General features: G+C 33.4%; 1 protein-coding gene and 1 long non-coding RNA gene across 3 annotated transcripts in view; one reads left to right on the top strand and one right to left on the bottom strand.

Annotated features, from left to right (window-relative positions):
• The window catches only part of LOC113068608 (transmembrane protein 121-like), a 35,614-nt gene that overhangs the window by 3,861 nt on the left and 12,251 nt on the right, over nt 1-19,502 (bottom strand). The gene's annotated exons all lie outside the window — the stretch shown is intronic.
• The window catches only part of LOC113068609 (uncharacterized), a 28,087-nt gene continuing 12,270 nt past the window's right edge, over nt 3,686-19,502 (top strand). For both annotated transcript variants that reach the window (XR_003279578.1, XR_003279579.1), the window contains exon 1: nt 3,686-3,791. This is a non-coding gene — a long non-coding RNA (uncharacterized LOC113068609). The remainder of the gene's footprint in view (nt 3,792-19,502) is intronic.

Below are 19,502 nucleotides of genomic sequence, written 5' to 3'. Positions count from 1 at the left end.
ACTGCCTTTTCATCACCAGACATGACTGGGTTCTCGGTTTTGTTTCTTTTAAGTATTGACTTTGTCTTTGATGTTTCTCATATAATTTCTTAATGCAAATGAAACTAGATGTTATAGTTGACATATAGTAACTGTATAAAGCCATAACATAAATGGAGAGCAGTTCAGATAATTTGATTTGGGAATAATTTGATGAGAAATGTCTGATCTGATCTATTTTGGCAAAAGTAAACATGGTTTGAAACTAGTCCAGCGGATATTACTTGGGTAATTTTTCCTGAGAACCGGGAGACTTCAGCAAAAAAGAAAAAAATAATCTCAATTTACATTTCCTCTCAAATGAATCTAATTTCTGTCAAGAAGAAACAATTGAGCTATTAGGGGATCACATTTTCTTTTCTACAGGATCACTGAGCTTGAAAGTTGGTAAAAAGGTAAAAAGAGAGATTTGATTAGTGTTTAAAGAAATATCTAAGGAACACACTCTTGAAGTGATTCACAAGACACCAAATTAACACAAATGTACTCTGAGATAATGTCATTTTTAAGACTAATATTAAAGCAAATGTAAGTATGGCCCGTCTGGCCAAGAATTATTTCATTTCTAATCATGTGTTTGATGGATTTATGCAGGTCAAAAAACTTCCATCATTAATAATTCAAGCTGAGAGAATGTGAAACAGTGTTTTTTGAGATCCATTTAGACCGACCTGTTTAATATTCATACACCGAGCCGCTGGCGTTTGTCTGATAGCCAAGGTCGCAGGAGGGCCAATCAACACGCTGGACTGACATTTCACAAAAATGAAGCACAAATAATGAAAACTTGATACAAAACACAGCTCAATCTCATCCCAAATAAAAACACCATTCTGAAAAATAGAAGACACACCACAAATTTTAACTGGAACTAAGATCAGGTCATTTGAGTGTTTTAAAATGCAGACCATCAGAAGATGAGTTAAGCTCTCTGTCATCTCCAACACAATCTTATTAGCATTTGGCAGAGTACACAGATAGCTGACATAGATCTCATTTCTATGCTCGTCAGCTCAGAACGGGGGCAGATTTAAATCAGAGTAATAGTCTGCAGAATAATGCATTTGCGATCTACATGCACAGAGTCTGTAGATACTGCACTCTGATTATGCCAGTGGAATCAGAAAACATTGAAAGTGTTGTACTTTTTCTCTATCTGTACATTTGATCTCTATTTTTCCCTGATCAATTACATGCAACATTAGTATGCATACTGTGCATGCATATACTGCTCAGTCTAGCAAATACTGATGTATAAATGTTACATTTTACAGTAAAATGTTTCATTTACAAATTTACATTTAAATCATGTTATTTTTATATTACAGGAACAAGTACTTCAGCCTTTGTGTTGTGCTGAAAATCTGACCAGATTTTAAAAATTCCTTGTAAATCTGTCATTGTGCTATATTATCAACTAATCTTACATTCAATATTTTTTGTTTAACTTGTTTTCTTTCCATTCACACTGGTTTTGTATTTATTTTTGGAAGTGATTGATTGTAGGCCTCGTTGATCTGAACGTACACACCTCAAGTTTTTTTTTTTTTTTTTTTTTTATGAAAATGCTAAAAAAAATTAAAAGTTGTTATACCTTTTGTTACACAAGGGTTAATGTATTTAATGTACTTAATCACAAATGGAAAACAAAAATCCTTAATGGTGCTAAAATGGTTTTATTTTGTTCATGCAAAATAAAAATATTTTTTTGGGGGGAGAGAAATATACAACATTTCAAATTGCTGAAGATGTTGCACCAGATAAACCAAATCCTGCAATCAAATGTAAGAAATCTCAATATAAACTCAAACATTTCTCATAAAAAAACATGCATCTATCCATATTTGTTTTATATTTGTGTACACTCACTGTATAAAAACTATTTTTAGTCTTATTTCACCAATGGATTTTTAAGAGAAACATCTAATGTACATTTAAATTTATTAAGAGGATAAGCCCCTTGAGATAAATCATCTCGTTCACAAGGGGGTCCTCAGTTTTCACAAATATACACACAAGCGCAGACACATCAGTGCAGTTAATTCATCTGTGATAAAGTTGATGCCAAAGTCCTTGCAGATGAATGAAACAAACCCACCAACAGCAAAGCAGACAAATGTTCCAACAGTTCAAACTTGGCTGTGTGAAATCTTAATGTCCCTTCAATGTAGCTTCCCTCACAGAGAAGACAAGATTGTACCGAGCACAGCCGTTCTCAGACAGTGACAAAATCCCATGTCTTTATCATTGCCTGAATTAAAACAATGAATTATGAAATGCTTCCTCTTTTAAGATCCTAATGCATAATGAAAGGTTCTACGATATTCATAAAGACTTTGTTAGTCGTCCTTTTCTTTATCAAGTCCTGCAAAATGACTAAAAATCGGATTAACTGCCAAATCTGTTGGTCACAGAGACTAAAAGTAAAATTTTCAACTAATTTGCGAATGCACTGCACAGGTTTTTATCTGTCCGTCAGTAAGCAGAATCATGTGTACAAGCTTCTGAGGAAGAACTCGCTTCAAGGTTTGCAGGGTTCACAGCATCAGACATTTGGAAGATATCCAGGAGTTTTATTGGAGACACTTGGTATCAAGTAAACAAGATATTCATGAGCAGAACTGAATATTAGTGATAACAGGGCTGACCAGAAACGCTGGGTTAGTTCAGGAAAATACATGGACCCCACCGGTGCAAAATACACTTTGGTGAGAGAAACTCTCATGGTTTTATTGCTTTTTAAGTGAAAACATGAAAAATAAGCAGTGTAATTATGTAGTTCACAATTAAATTCCATTTACTTCGCTACACATTCTTAAAGAAGTCATGCTAAAATTTAGACTGAAAGTAAAAGCATAAAAAGACTGAAAGAGCCACATAAGCTTCTGGCTATATTTTTATCACGTACTGTACAAAGTGTGGGGAATTTCTGAGGAAATCAGATGTTTGAAACCGTAATAATACACTGATCCCAACAATGTACAGCGCTATACATAAATTATGTATTGTTGTGTTACTGCTGCTGTGATTTTTAGGCTACTTAGCATATGCTATTTTTTATGAAAGCTTGTTTCCACACTTGATAGATTTATCTGACTTTTTCCTAAGAATTGCTATTTTATATTTTCCAAAAGTTTTTATTGTATTTCTGTAGCTAGTATGAATTATCTGTAATAGTAGCTAAATCAGAGCTCACCGTTTGTTTGCAAGCGCTAGTTCTCATGACGTCACGCAAAAGCGCACCATGGTAGTATTTTTTAATTTTTTTATTAAATGTCTGTAGTAATTAATAAATTTTACATTTTCTACATTTTTACTTTCTAACTCACAATGCATGTCAATAGTCAAATTGTAAACTTGAAATAACTGAGTAGAGAATGCATTTAGCAGATGCTTTTATTCAAAGCAACTTACAGTGCATTCAAGCTATACACTTTTTACCAGTATGTGTGTTGCCTGGGAATTAAACCCATAACATTTTACACTGCAAATGCAAAACTGAGCCACAGGAACACACTTTTTAATAAAAAATTACTCATCAAACTGGCCACATTAAGCCTACATGTCGCGCGACGCCCCTTCTCGTCAGCGATCAGGTGGAACTAATTATCACTCACCTGTGTGCACTACAGTAGAAAGAGTAGAACCTGCAACAACGCCAGTACAGCGCGAGAAGAAAAAGCGGCAATTTCATCAAACTTTTCTGAAACTGTGCGCAATCTGGTACCAACTCAAAAGACCGAAGACAGCCGGTAAGATTGCCACGTTACTCAGACTTTGTTGCGAGTGTCACTTGTAGATTGTCGCACGCTGATGAGGCGTTGAGGTGCGGGCAGGAGGAGAACGCATTGTTCACGGAGTGTATTGTTAAAGTAGTGGTTGGTCAATATTAGTGCAGTTTGACTTATTTAGTGATTTAATTTTGATATGTGTTCTGATGTGGGGGACACTGTATACTGAACTGGTTGTTTGTAAATACATGGTTTAAGAGTGTGCATTGTCCTACTTCCATATAACATTTGTCTAAAATGGAAATCGCAAATATTTAATGCTAAAATTTTAGTTTAATGGGAGTGAATATGTATTGTAAGTATTTATATGGGTTAAACTCCCTGCTTAAGCACAGCTAAGAAGAAAAACGCTTGACATTACATTTTACATATTTCCTTTGCTAATTTTACATTACTTCGCTAATCGATTTTACTTAATTCCATAATTTAATATTAAAAATACGTGTGCAAAAACTTGCAGCAGTAAGTTAACTTTATATTGAGTATGGCATACACTGAGAAAAAAAACATGTTGTTGTTCAGTTTTATATGTATAACAAGAAACCATAATGTTCAACAACATCTGTATTGAAAAGTTAATAGCTTTACATAATAAAACATATAAAAAAAACGAAGTTAGCATTTCAGCTTTCATGTGATTTTCGTTTTATTATGTTAACTTGTTTAGTTATAAGAAAAAAATATTATGTATGCATTAGTGTTTATAAAAGCTCAAAGCTATCACCTATTACTGTATAGTCCACTTTGAGTGTTTAGTAGTCTTCGACCACTGTAGACAGTTTTTGCTTTATAAATGGCCATTTTTGGCCAGAATAAACTGCAATGTGAACCAGATACATCCATAATAAGGCATCTAGCAGCCAGTGAAGTTTAAGGAAATCCAGCTTAGTGAATCCTCTGACATTGATGCCAACGTTTAGACATCACTGCAGTCGCCGCCACCGTATACAGTACAACACTGATAATGAAGTCTACAGCGTCTGTGTCTCAGCAGTGTACAGTATGTAAAGGGTTTGACAAGGAAGTACACAATGCTGTCTGAATTACGTGAACATGGCTTACAGATGCCATGCTTGCACTTCTGTTGGCATAACAGATGTCCCCTGACATGGCTTTATAATTGTAACATCTTTCTCATGTTGACTGAACACGGTCTGCATGACATGCTGATGTCTGTTTTACAAGCCGTTATGAAAAGCAAACGCACTAATATGAACCGTTTAACAGCATAAAGTGAAAAGACATTTCTGAAATGTTAAATATTTTACTATTCTCTGTAGCCCATGAGGAAGTCCAAGCTTTCCGTTTAGTGCTAGGTGTCTTTTGGCACTCAGCTAAATATGCAACTTGTGATTTTTCTTAAGCTAACTGTGCCAGCTGTTGACCCGAGGGCCGGTTGTTTTATTCCCCAGGCAGAAATAATTTTAAATGCATATTAATTCAAAGGCATTAGCAAGGTCATGAAAATGTTTGCACACTAGGGCACTCTCATTGAGTTCTGTGTAATTATTCATGGCTTATAATCTTATTCTGTCACTTTAAGGAAAGTAGACGATGAAATTGAACGTTGGTCATCCATACTGAGCTCTTATTAAAATCATGTGAAATCACTTCTCAACACTAACCTGAAGTCATTTCAAGATAATTTGCCCAGACTAGTTGAGGGTTGTTGTAAAGACGATGATCACTGTTGCCTGTTGATTAAACCTACAGTATAACACACTTTTGGCATGTAACTCATCCCAAAACATTTGATATTCAAATGGAAAAACGTGACCATTTCATGAATGATGAAACAATTCTTGAAAATGTACTTGTCCCCATGTCATCTAAGATGTTTATGTCTTTCTGTCTTCAGTCGCAAGAAAATTTAAGGTTTTTGTGGAAAACTTTCCAGGATTTTTCAATGGTGGCCAATGGGCAAAAGGTCCAAATTGCAGCTGCTATGCAGCTTCAGAGGGCTCTACATGATCGCAGGCGAGGAATACGGGTCTTATCTAGTCCAACGATCTGTCATTTTCTTTAAAAAAAATAAAGATTTATATACTTTTAACCACAAATGCTCATCTTGCACCACCTCGACTTCATGCATTACACCGTCACGTTGGAAAGGTTGACTGTGCATGCTCGCTCTGTAAACACTGGGTCTTTACTTGTCTTAAAAAGGCGGTTGCTAACAAGTGGCTGAATGGGACTGCAGAGGTCGTCAGGGGCATTAAACAGCATCTACTAACTAGTTTCTTTCACAGCCTCATTACCTATGTTTCCATCTATTTTCATGCACCTTTTGGGAGATCACATACAAAAATCTGGATGGAAATGCTTAAATGTACTTTTTTTTTTCTTTTTTTTTTTTTTTTTTTTTTTTTTCTATGATGTATTTAAGAAGGCGTGCATAAACCATGATGAAAAAACATTTACTGAATCAACTCCTTGATTTCCATCAAAAACAAAAAATGTGACACTTGTTTGGATTGCTCAACTAACCAGCAAACTGATCTCTTTGCACACCATCTCAAATATTATTTTAATAAGTCTTTTATCAAAATAATTTGGTATAACCACCACCAATATCTGTCTCACACAACAGCGTTTCCAAACATTAGGCATCCGAACACAAGATAACATGCTAGCATTTATTCTTGCTTTTTGTCTGGTGCCGTAGTTTATTATGTATTAAAAAAGAGCCTACTTATACTATGCCCTTAACATATGTACTCTTTTGGTGAAGAAAAAGTACATACTTTTGAGAGTAGGCAAGCTCTGGGACATGTAACTATAACGTCATATAATTGCATCTTTAACGGGCCGCTCTGTCGCATAATTACACACATCCTGTCACTGTAAACTGGCCTGTCAATCATCTTGTCACAGTTAACATCCTGCACATTTCATTAATTTAACTTCCTACCATTTTGGAGAGAAATGAAGTAGCACGTTGATTTGCCAGCCGTGGGTCTTTATGCAGAGAACTCTGCTCATATTTTTTGCATAATGATGCATTTAAACATTAATAGCCAAATGGATATTTATAAAAGTTCACGTTGTTGTAGGTGAAATATCCTAACACAGATAACCTAAAAAAAAATATATATATATATAACAGGTTAACTGTTGATGATTAGTAACTCAAAAGCCCTTTATTTAAACCTTTCTACTTAACTGTTGGTCATGCTCATCCGCCATGTTTGTAGTTTTTTAATGTTTTTTTTATTCGTGATTGTAGTTCTTACAGTGCATTGGATTGAGGGTATTATATTATTATTATTATGGCATACTCTTTTCAACATGCAATCCTTTGGGACACACTTACTTTAATCTCACATAATATTTAGGATGGAAACATGAACATTGGGATGCAGGGAATTTTTTTTCCAGGGAAAGCAGTTTAGTCTCTATGAGTTCTGGGAGGGCAAGACCGTTTTTACCACAAACTCATTTGGGAAGCTGAGCTGGATATCCACTTTTTTTTTTTATTTATTTTTTTTTTTTATTGCAACTAAAACTATGTAAATAAGCATTTCCATTGTTCAATAAAGTAATCAAAATTACTTTTGAGGGAACTTGGGTATGGCTTTTCCAATAACAAACACCACTTACTTTTCCTTTAAAGCAATTGTACTGCATCTCTTTGCCCATTATGGAAGAGTTTGGGGTTTTATCATAATTTAATAACCTAAATACTTATGCAAAAAAACTAAAAAAAAAAAGACTAAAGGCAAAAGAAAGATATGAGTGCTTAATCAAATATTTATTAACATGAAGCCAAATCAGAATGCTAAATGGATGAACGTTTACATTTATTCATTTAGCAGCTGCTTTTATCCAAAATTATTTACAAATGAAGGACAGAAACATGAGACATGCCACAATAAAAACTAAAGCAGAGGCTGTATAACTTATACAAGACAGTTTGACAATTTATGTTTAAAATGACAGTTTTTCATTTGCTAATCAAATTAAAGTTCAATTTGAAGCTCTTTCTGATCAAGCCCCGCCCACTTATACTGGAAGGGACTGTGACTGGCATGTGAAGCAACCAATCACATTTCACTGCATGTTTCAGGTCTGATAAATGTACGGTCAATCATTCATGTGAAACTTCCGTTTTCAGGAAGCACGTATCTTGTGTGATTTAATTTCACAGAAATGTCATTCTCCCTTTTATTTGTTCCAAACATCATTTCTTTTAAAATGTCAATCCGAATGTGTTCTTTATGCACAAAGAAGGATAAAAGGGATCAAAGCTTGTATGTATGAATAATTCATCCTCAAAGTGAAGAAAATAAGAGTGATTGCTCCCTCCTGTCACTCAAAGCTACTGAGAAAAACAAGTTGTGTGAGAGAGAGCTCGGAGAGTTACAGGCAGAAGAACATCAAACATTCACAAACATCATATCTTCGATTAGCAGTTAATTAATCAACATCCACTTTATTCTGCTTCTCTGTTAGAAAGTGTCATAAGCTAAAAGTTAGTCATGCATATAATTTATATATGTTCAAGCTTCTTTTATTTGTATTTATGGTTTTAAATCTGCATCTCAAATAATATACCTACATATTCTGTTGCCAAACCAGAGAAAAAAGACATAAATAATAGTCTGTTCATCTGCTGAAAACACCTCAGCCTGCCAAGTCAACACAACGCTGGAATCGTTTGTCATGAGTTTGTTAACATTGTCTGACAGTTTAATAAAACTTAGCCTTAAAGTTTGGATTTTTATAGGCTTTATGTGCTTTGAATATATTTGATGAGATTGATATTAAGGTTAGATTATGAATCAGATCAGTTAGAAAAATAAAGCATGCAAAGTGTGTTCTGTTTTTGGATATAGCTCAAAAACGAGATGAATTGTGGTTTAATGGATTTGTTGTCAAGCCTAAATAACAAATCCTTTAAAAAGGAAATGAGCAAATGCATTAGTCATAAAAGAGAACAAGAGGAACCTGCCAAAACTGTGTCTATTGGGAAATCTGAAACTTTCAAGAGATGCAATTTTCATAGGACATTTTATTGTGATGTAAACTTTTAGATGTCACTTTGAGTACTTAGTATTTAGTTCAGTTTACCCTGGATATTTATTGTAGTTAATGGTAACTTTTATATTTTTATGTATTTTTATACCTTTAAAAATTTTAGAGATTCTTGAGGTGCAAAATATGTCAATGTTTTTTTTTATTCATATTTTGCATCAGTTTTTATATTTTCTATTATCATTTTAATATTTAGTTTTTTTTTTTTTATTATTTTAGTTTGACTGAATAATGTGAAATGGAAGAAAGAATAATTTATTTAAATCAATTTTATTAATTTGTATTTTACTTGTAATTATTTTATGAAATAAGAAATGCTGTAGCAGATATTTAACTTTTTTTATATATATATAATTTCAGTGAACATGTAATGCATTTCAAGCACTGATAATGCTTTTTTTATCTTTTTAATAAATGGTTTTAATTTTCAGTTTTAGTTCATTCTAATATGTGTAGGCATGTTTGTCTGTGTATTACTATGCGCTTGCTCTGATTTGTTATTAGTGTATTTCTACATGTAGATTAATTGATGTTCTGGATGTTTCTAAATGGTTGCTCAACAGTAACAGGGATTCTAGCCTTAGTAAACACTGAATAAACATTGTTTTAAGCAGTTCATTAATAAAAACCAGCCAGTTTAATATGTTTACTTTGCATTTTAGTTAATGCTTCTCGTCTAGACAATTATGCAATAATTTGCTCTTCTGTACAGTAGTTTCCTCTGGAGCGAGCTTGTGTTGTGTGATTTTATAATAGCACAAAGCTTGCTTAAAAAATGTCATTGCATCAGAATTGCAACTTTATGTTGTAACAGAAACAAACTCCCATATCCCGTATTTTTTATAATTATGAAATTTGCTAGCAGTTTCTAGAGGGAAAATAGTAGCTCACAGTGTGAGATGAGTTTCTCATTCTAGTTTGAGACTACTGCTCATAATAGAGTTATTGATCTGAACTAGTGACTTGGTAAACAAAAATAAACAACGACAGATTAAAACGAATGTAAAAGCAATTGAGATCAGAGCAGAGAAGACCAACCCCTTGATCTTTCTATCAGTCTGGTTAATCTCTGTGCTGAATAAAGTGATGGAAGTATCTGCTCTGTATTCACCAAACACATCGGCTCAGATAATCGCTTTCTCTCTCTCTCGCTCTCCAGAGCCTCAATTAATGCATGGAATTGTGATTATAGCAATCATTCCACCTTCAGCGCTCACAGATTAACTCAACCAAGCTGGAGACAATATCAAAGCATTCAATTCCTGACAGAACCGTCAGATTTGGGACCTGATGTTTCTCGGACACCCTTTTCACTGGCTGTTGAGCAGTTTTAAAACCTCCCAACTCTGGAGGTATTCCGAGGAATAGATTGATCCGGAACGGTTATTTTAGATTTTATTTGGATGTTAACTGTTAAAATGTTTTTCAAAATATTTTAAAATGTTTTTGAAAGTCTATTTTGCTCACCAAGCCTACATTTATTTGATTGAAAAAAACAGTAATATTGTAAAATAGTATTTCAATTTAAAATAGCAGATTTCTATGTGAATATATTTTAAAATCTAATTTATTCCTGTGATGCACAGCTGAATTTTCAGCATCATTACTCCAGTCTTCAGTGTCACATGATCTTCAGAAATCATTCTAATATGCAGAGGTGTTTTTTTTTTTTTTTTTTTTTTTTTTAAGAAATAGAAATGTTTTGTAATATTGTCTTCAATGTCACTTTTGATAAATTTCATGTATCCTTGCTGATTAGAAGTATTGATTTATTTAAAAAAAAGTCTGTATTTGTCAAATTAAAAGTCAGAATTGTGATATAAAAAGTTGCGATGACCCATTTAATTTGAATTTTTCTGTGGTAAAAAAAATAATTTAGACGTAAAAAAAAAAAAAATGCTTTTTTTTTTTTTTTTTTTTTCATGGCATCCAAATAAATTGATTTAAAATAGAAATCTTTTGTAACATTATAAATGTGGCTACTGTAACTTTTGATCGATTTAATGCTTCCTTCCTGAATAAAAGTATTAATCTGTGAAGAAAAAATAATCATGTGGTGTATAGTACATATGCAAATTGTGCAAAAGGTTCCTTAAGGTATTTGGGAAGGCGGTGCGTGTAAAACGTTGCTAACTGGCGTAGAATCTGACGCACATTTGCTTTCGTAGCTCATTCACGTGTGTTTTTAAGATGACAGCTATTCCGAGTTTTATGCATGAGGAATGCCTCTGGAAATAACGGCACACGTCAATGTCTTTTAGAGTTCCACAGGAGCAGCTTTTCTGCAGACGTCATAACCGCTCCAGCTAATCGAATCAGATCAAAGTTGAATGTTTAATCCGCACTGAGGCTCACGCTGTGCCGATGACAGCAACGAGTCTCACACCGCAGCGTTACAAATCACAGATTTACACATTTATTAACATCAAATGAGCAAACGTGTCATTACTTCGACTACAAGCAGAATGCAACGCTTCAAGGTCATCGCTGATCTAAACCAATACAGACTGAAGTACAATCATGTCTTCAGGCTGGAAAAGAAGCTGATGCAATATAATTGACATTAATACGGAACCATTTGAGACTACAAGTGAACGCTATAGTGAAAATCTGCTGAAAACATATTTGAACTGAATTAAATGCATGACATTGATATGCAATTAAATAAATAATTTACAATGTTAGCTGGTAAAATCACTCAAATGAAAACAATTTGAGATTTTAAATACAAGTTTGTTTTGCAGATGAAAAGTCACACTAGATGCTTTTCTGGCTCAGAATTTAGAACGACTTTCGTTCTGTCAATCAGCTCGGTTCTGTCTGCATATCAAGACCTGGTCAATTGATTTATAGACGATTACTGTGTGTGTGCATCTGTGTCTTTTACTACTGTGGACAGGGGTCAAACGGAGGGCAGTGTAAGCTGTGGACAGTTTGCCAGAAGTGTCTTTGGATGAAACTAGGCTGGTGAAAAGATCTGCCAACGGCTGAAAAAAAAAATTTGTGCAATTAAGACTGAGAAGTTCATTAGGCAACTCAAGACTTTGATTCTACAGTAATATTAAAGTTATTCAGCCAAAAATGAAAAATTTAGCATTGCATCGTTTGCTCCGCAATGGATGCTCTGCAGTGAATGGGTGCCGTCAGAATGAGAGTCCAAACAGCTGATAAAAACATCACAATAAAACACAGCACTCCAGTCCATGAGTTAATGTCTGATGATGCCATAAACTGTGTTTTATAAGAAACAAATCCATCATTAAAGTTTTCGTGAAACTAAAATTGTCACTTCTGGTCAAAATACCAGTCCATAATCCAAGATAACACTTCCTCCAGTGAAATATCCTGCTCTTTCACATCAAAACATTTTTGGACTGTTTTCACTTGTAAACGATGCTTGATCGGAGTATATTTCTCCTGAATCAGACAAGATTACTTTTTTTCACTGAGAAAACCAATATTATGAATAGAGGATTCATATTTTAGCTGGGAGCAACTGTTTTAAATTTAAAATGATTGTATAGTTGTTTCTAACAAACGCACATCTTTTCACTTCACAAGATGTTAACTGATGGACTGGAGTGCTGTGGATTATTGTGATGTTTTTATCAGCTGTTGGGACTCTCATTCTGACGGCACCCATTCACTGCAGAGCATCCATTGGTGATGCAATGCTACATTTCTCCAAATCTGTCCCCATGAAGAAACAAACTCATCTACTTCTTGGATGGCCGGAGGGTGAGTACATTTTTAGCAAATTTTCATTATTGGCTGAACTGTTCATTAAAGCTTTAGTGATAGTCATAATATAACTCTACAAACAAATCATCTTGTTTGGGATGGTGGACAGCCGTCTCCTCACAAGAGAAGCACCGAGCCTGGAGGAGGAGACACAGCTGTCTCTCTTCAGCCCGAATTACTGTGGCTTTAGAAGGAACTCAAGGACGAACAGGGGTGAGAGATTACATGTGCATTTATTTGAGTTTGACGGGTGACGGGCGACAGTGAAGAAGACTGAATAACCTAGAACTTCCTGAAGATTTGTACTTTTTATTGTATCATTTTATTTAAATCAGCAAAAGGCAATATAAAGTCATCATGAATAAACATGAAAATATTTATTTAAAAAATGTAATGAGGGATAAATTACATCACACACACACACACACACAAAAAAATTTAGACCATAATGCTATTTTTAAATAAGTATAATTGTAATTTTTATAATTAACAACAAAATGATGTGCATTAAAAAAATTTAAATATAAAAATTATGTATGTGTGTGTGTGTGTGTGTGTGTATATATATATATATATATATATATATATATTTACACACACACACACACGCATAATTTCATATAATATTATAAGAAATATAATTATATTATTTAATGTTAATATACCTATACATTATATAATAATAATAATAATAAAATGTGGTCATAATATTAGTGTCTTAATATTAATGGCCCTAAAGTAAGCTTAATTTTTTTTTTTTATCAAATATAATTTCCTATTCTATAATTATATATATTAATAATATGTTATATTAATATATAAATATATATGAATAATTATATACTATAATTTCCTATTTTTGTTTTGTGTGTATGTGGGGGCGGTTAAATATGACCCAGACACATTCTTGACAGGTTTTATGAGAATCATCTGTATATGTATACATATATATGTGTATATGTATGTGTGTGTATGTGTAAAAATCTTTCTTTAAAAGAAAAAAAATCTTTTTTTAAAGAATCTTTCTATTAACGTGCGAGTTTGACTCTTCTTATTCATGCAGTCACTGTTCTGCAGCTTCATTAAATGGCTCGCACGCCGTCTTTGTTTTCGATAATTATCCAAGGCGTCAGTCATTAATTACCCGCTCATTTGCATTTGTGCGTGCAAAGCCCCTTTCCTGATCAGCGCACATCTCTGCCTGTCAAAAGACACGAGCTTTCGCCTGCTGCTGAATCTGTGACAGCTGACATGCATTCAGTGAATGCAGATTCTCCTTCTCTTCACAAATCAAAGGCATAATGAGGTGAATGAGTGCTGCTGAAAAGCTCTAGACGAGAGGAGAAAACAGCATGCAACTGAAAGATGATGTTATAGACCGACACCTTCAACATGTCAACATGAAGTAGAGTTATTCTTATGAGATGTATTTCCTAGTAAAACTGAGAGCAAATGTGACAACAAGTGAATTGAATGGTGAAAACTAGACTTTTCTAAAATGTATATTAAATTAAATGGTGAATATATTATTAGTGGAATATAATTAACTTTTATTCATAAAAGAGGCAATTAAATTTATGGTGTGTGTACAGTATGTATATATTAGTTATTATACATTATTAAACTAATGTGATTTTTATTTTTTACATTTTTATTCAACAAATGAGCAAATAAATCAGCTAATTAGAATTTTATAGATTTGTGTTTTTTTATATTTATATGTATAAATACACATTAAATAATTTAGCAGGTTAATACATTTATTTATATTACATTAAATGTAAGTATTAAAGTAATATATTTATTACATTTTGTTCATAAGGGCAAAGTTAATAAGTCAGTAAATTCAAGAGTTTAATATACATAATTAATATAGATGGATATTTTGGCAGTTTATGACGATCATATTTTTGGGAATAATGAGACCTGTTGAATTTTAATTTGATAATATTAAAGAGTGTGTGTGTGTGTTGTTTTTTTTGTTTTCTTAGTCTTTTTTTTAAATCAACATATGAATTGGAGGATATGTGCTTCTGGAGCAGATTGTAATGTTTGTGATGATGATTTTAAGTGTTCGTACAATCACAGATGGAGCGTCTTTCTGATTCATCCTCTGAGACACAGTTGGGTCTTTCTGTATTAAACCATCAGAGATCGAGAGAAGTTTTCCTTTCCTTCCAGCACATTCTCATGAGACACAGCTTCATCACTACACGGAGGATTTAACTTCAAGCACAAGACTGACATTAAAACATTAAAAACAGAGCCAGAGCAGCGTGCTCGCAACAAACCCGCAGAGATCAAGAGGAATCACTTTTTCCGATGAAAAGTTGTTTGCTGTTCAGTTTCTAAAGAGTTTTGGTGTTGTTAGGACTTTAAACTTTCATCCAAAACTCAGATCAATGTTTCCCCATCCGTAAAATATTGTAATGCTTTGTTTTTATTCATTTTTAATGTGGATGTGATCTTACAAAACCCTCTGGTGCATGAGCTCTTTTAGTCATGTCGTGTACTGTTGAATTGTTTTTTTTTTTTTTGGCATTTTTCCTTTGCAATTTGAAAAACAACAGAAACTCTCAAAATCTGTTCACTCACTGTAATGAATTATATTCCACAAAATATAGCACTGAACTACACTTGAAATCGATCAATTTGCTTCAAATTCTCAGTCGCTCCTCTCTCACAGTTTGTTTTGATGTGTTTTAAAACCGTATCAGACCAGATTATAATTTTTTTTTTTTTTTTTTTTTTTGTAATAACAAAGCATTTTGTATACATAAAATATAAATACCGAACAATGAACACCATGCACACCTTTGCTGTGTTAAATGCAAATATATATTATAAATTTTTCCTTATTATTATTTGGACCACAAAACCAGTCTTAAGTGTCGATATTTGGACATTGTGAAAAAATTTCCATTGATGTATAGTTTGTAAGGTTCAGGCAATGTTTGTTCAAGATACAACTATTTAAACATCTGGAATCTGAGAGTGTAAAAAATCCTTTTGACGTTATCAAAATAAAGTCCTTAGCAATTCATATTACTAATTAAAAATGGAGTTACAAAAGGAAATGTACAAAAGATCTTCATGGAATCTGTACTTAATATCCTGATGATTTTTGGCAATAATTTTGACCCATACAGTGTACTTTTGTCTATTGCTACAAATATACCCCAGAGACTTAAGCCTGCTTTTGTGCTCCTGGGTCACATATATCTAATAATACAGTGTCCTGCATGAAATGCTAGAGCTCTGTTGTTCTTTCATGCAACTTAATATTCCTCATCGTGTGTGCATATTTTGAAGAGTGAATTATTTCATCTTGTTTTAAGAAAGTAAATCATTCCTTTAATGAAGACCTTAACCAGTGAAGATCTCCAGGAAGAAGACTCTTCCTCTCCGTCTCTCTTTCAGCTTTGATCTCTGAATCTACCGACGGATCTGGAGATTAAAAATGTCTTTCCACGAATCATAAATCATGTACATTACCACAGGAACTGACTAACTGAGCCATTAGATCATTATGGTTGTTAATACTTTTTCCTTGTGTATTTATAATAATAATTTGCTCCTGTTGAAAGCCGTAGATGAAACATGGGCTGGTTATTATGGTACAGTGAGGCTGATGATATTTAATGCTGTAAAGCAGCACATTTAATGAGTTATTCAGAAAAGACACCTCAGTGTGAACGGATGCACACATGCTGTACTAACAATGGACCAAAGTACAAGTGCATTAAACATAATGTCATTTAATGTTACTTGATCAATATCCATAACTAAGAGTGAAATTATATATTGAGAAGCATATGCTGCATTAGTCTGCTAGTATTAGATTTTAATGTTGCATGTTTAATTTAGTAAGTGATGTCCAGTTATTATCTTGGAAATGAATAGTTGTTTTGCATTTTGCTTAATTAAATTCTGAATTGATTTCATTTTGGCTAATCGTTGCTTCTGTTTCTTGTATATCACAATGCAGGATACAGTATGTTTTGACTGTATACACCACATTTTTGCAAGTAGTAAGTAATCTGGCTGTTGCATGCATAAAAAAAAAAATTAAAGGACAAATACACAAATTGAAGGAATAGCTTGTCCTATTTAAAGGAGTATTTCACTCAACAAATAACATTTGCTGAACAATTACTCACACTCAGGCCATCCGATATGAGTTTGGAGAAATGTAGCATTGCATCATTTGCTCACCAATGGATGCTCTGCAGTGAATGGGTGCCGTCAGAATGAGAGTCCAAACAGCTGATATAAACATTGCATCACTGCAGTCCATCAGTTAACATCTCGTGAAGAAAATATGCATGTTTGTAAGAAATAATTCCATCATTTAAAAACTTTTAACTTCAAATCATTGCGTCCACCTAAAATACGAGTCCATAATAAGACTGCGATGCCTCATCTGAATCGGGAGAGAAATATGCACAGTCCAAAATAATTCTAAACCAATATATAGACTCTCATTCTGACGGCACCCATTCACCCATTAGTTAGACAGTGATGCAATGCTACATTTCCCCAAATCTGATGAAGAAAATCCTTGAGGGTGAGGACATTTTCAGAAAATGTGCATTTTTGGATAAACTTTTTCTATAAATCTAACGATGCTGGTTATTCTGGTAACAATCTAGCAGATGAATTTGATCAGAAAATCACATGCACTAACAATCAGCTGAAACGTAAATTCGTCACAGACTCGGCCAATTACACACAACTGAACTGACACCAAGAAATCATTCATCATCACCGCAGCCGTCTCACTTGAGCGTTTCAGAGACAAATGTGCACGCACATACATGCATGCGAACCTGCCGCCATGATTAAATTGGGTCATTTCAGTCAGAAAACCATAATAAATTACACGGCAGACTTCAACGTAATGTCAATGATTATAGCCTTACCGTGATAAACTACCAGCAGAGTAATGCCAATTCAGTCGTTTCTAACCAGAAATGCATCCATCTGCGCTGACAGCTAGCAAGATGATTAATTGTTTTTGAAAAATTATCTCTTAGTTACTCAAATGATTAAATGTTTTTATTTTAAAATAAGAGGTGAATGTTTGAGCTCTTTTGTACTTTGATATATTTTGATTATTTTCTCATAATATTGTATTTATTTGTTTATTAATCTCATCTAGTCGCTCAGATGAATAAGCAGGTTGTCTAATTAAACCTGTAAGAGATGCACAAATGTGAAACTGTTCGTACAGATTCACTCTTTCCCAGACACAAATGTTTCATGCATATTTAAATTCTATGCAAATGAGGCTCATTATAGAATGTGCTGTATTAGCAGGCTTATGCAAGATTCACAACCGAGTCACTTCAGTTGACGAGTGTGAATTTGAAAAATTGTCCACAAACCACAGAAAGTTGAAAATACTGATTTGCAATGCAGCACTGGGAAATGAAGTGTTATTCAATTACAAGAGTATTACTTTGAATTGCATCTCATTTCAGGTCTGCTTCCCATTTCAAAATTTAAAATCTGTTCCAATCAAATTTGATACCATAATTAAAATTCAGTTCAGGAATTTAAATAAAACACACTGTAAAACTCAACACAAATTTTTTACATTTTCTTTTAGTAAACTCAAATGAATTAAGTTTACTCATAACAATTGGTTAATTATAACTAGTAAGTTTAGCACTAAAAAAAAACATAGTGTAAAAATGCATTTTTGTTGGGAATCAAAGATCATATTTCTTTTATTTTCATAGTATTGTTGGATACAGTACAATGCTGTTTTAGTATAATTGAAAAACTATTAATATTATAAATTAGATTTTTTATATTTTCAGTTTTACTTTAATTAGTTGCAGTAATTGTTTGGTAAATATATTTTTTACATGTATAGTACTTATTAATTGTTATTTATTAGTTTTCGAGGTTATTTTTATACTTCTAGTTAAACTAAATGAAAATGAGAAATCTTTCCTTTACTAGCCAAAAAAAAATCAAATTATATAATTAAAAACCCATAAGATTATTTTATATATTTATGTATATATGTAAAATTCAATTATTGCTAAGTATTGTTCATTCATTTTTTGTTAACACTTCGTTTGCAGTATTCAGAAAAGCATGGTATTTCAGCCAGATAGTGACACTTTATTGAACTGAATTGAATTGCAATTTTAGAAGCATTCTGCAGCCTGTAATGGTATTATATGACTGGATCAGAGATGTCAGTGTGCATCTTGTGTATTTCTGGGGTCGTGCACCATTCCCACTCTCTCCAGGTCTTACAGACGTACTTGATTAGCACTAATTTTCTGGGCGTGTTTGTGTCATTACCTGATTTGCATTAGTTCCTCCAGTGACTCGAGTGTTAAAGTGACACAGACAGTGCATGGAAATAAACCGCACAATCAATTCCCCCCAGCATGTTGTGATATTACCCTAAATGCGTCTGTTTACTGCCGAAGCTCTTCTGGTTGTGTTGATGAAATTACAAAGCTAAGGTTTGATGTCTTTAAGACATGAACAACATCTCGACTCCACAGCCTGCTGTTTTTTTCTGCCATAATTATCTTGTACATTCATGCGTGCTGCTTACGAATTTAGAGAAGCTAAAAAACTATGCAAACCACAGTGATTGTGGTAAAATGTGATGCATTCTGAGTGTTTGTTTTCCTTTCTCAAATTCAGATATGGTTGCACAGCATGTACTGTAACAGTTACAGTCCTCAAACTGAGAAAACATCTGTTTTTGAGACTCGGAAACATCTGATTATTGAGCTGTGAGCTGCTACAGTTTATGTATTGATGTTTGTTAGTATTCAGGGACAATGAAAGAATTTGCTGTCTGGAGGATGTGGAAAATGCGCATAACACACGTTCACCTTCATAAACACACATTTATATGAAGCA

The sequence above is a fragment of the Carassius auratus genome, linkage group LG45M (assembly GCF_003368295.1).
Source record: "Carassius auratus strain Wakin linkage group LG45M, ASM336829v1, whole genome shotgun sequence".
Classification (NCBI taxonomy): domain Eukaryota; kingdom Metazoa; phylum Chordata; class Actinopteri; order Cypriniformes; family Cyprinidae; genus Carassius; species Carassius auratus.
This window is presented reverse-complemented; position numbering and strand designations above follow the sequence as displayed.